Source organism: Triticum aestivum, unplaced genomic scaffold (genome assembly GCF_018294505.1).
Source record: "Triticum aestivum cultivar Chinese Spring unplaced genomic scaffold, IWGSC CS RefSeq v2.1 scaffold154355, whole genome shotgun sequence".
NCBI classification, from domain to species: domain Eukaryota; kingdom Viridiplantae; phylum Streptophyta; class Magnoliopsida; order Poales; family Poaceae; genus Triticum; species Triticum aestivum.
In genome coordinates, this window is record NW_025236053.1 from 1,138 (window position 1) to 1,732 (window position 595).

A 595-nucleotide genomic window follows, 5' to 3' on the forward strand; every position below is an offset into this window, starting at 1 on the left:
TTAACGCCGCGGCAAGCGTGCACTGGTGCGGTTGAGAGGGAGGGGTGGAAACCGCGTTAAACTCGTCTCCGTAGTTGAGAGGGAGCGGCCAGAGCAATGTACAATCGTCTTTGTAGTGGAGCTGGGAGGGGCAAGGATAAGGGACGAAGACCGGGGTAACATGTCGGATGTGATCATACCAGCACTAAAGCACCGGATCCCATTAGAACTCCGAAGTTAAGCGTGCTTGGGCGAGAGTAGTACTAGGGTGGGTGACCTCCTAGGAAGTCCTCGTGTTGCATTCCCTTTTTAATTTTTTTCGCGCCGCTTGCAAAACAAAACGCACGTGTAAGTAATATATTTACCGTGTTTTATTCTTTTGCACGAGTGCGGTAAGTCATAGCTGGGTGCTCACGATTCACGGGTCCAGCGTCGGCGTTGTGGCGCGGCAAGCGTGCACTGGTGCGGTTGAGAGGGAGGGGTGGAAACCGCGTTAAACTCGTCTCCGTAGTTGAGAGGGAGCGGCCAAAGCAATGTACAATCGTCTTTGTAGTGGAGCTGGGAGGGGCAAGGATAAGGGACGAAGACCGGGGTAACATGTCGGATGCGATCATAC

General features: G+C 53.4%; 1 non-coding gene across 1 annotated transcript; it reads left to right on the forward strand.

Moving 5' to 3' along the window:
• Positions 1 to 165: 165 nt before the first annotated feature.
• On the forward strand, positions 166 to 284 carry LOC123176392 (5S ribosomal RNA). Its single transcript, XR_006488507.1, has one exon. It is a non-coding gene; the product is annotated as a 5S ribosomal RNA (ribosomal RNA).
• Positions 285 to 595: the final 311 nt, after the last annotated feature.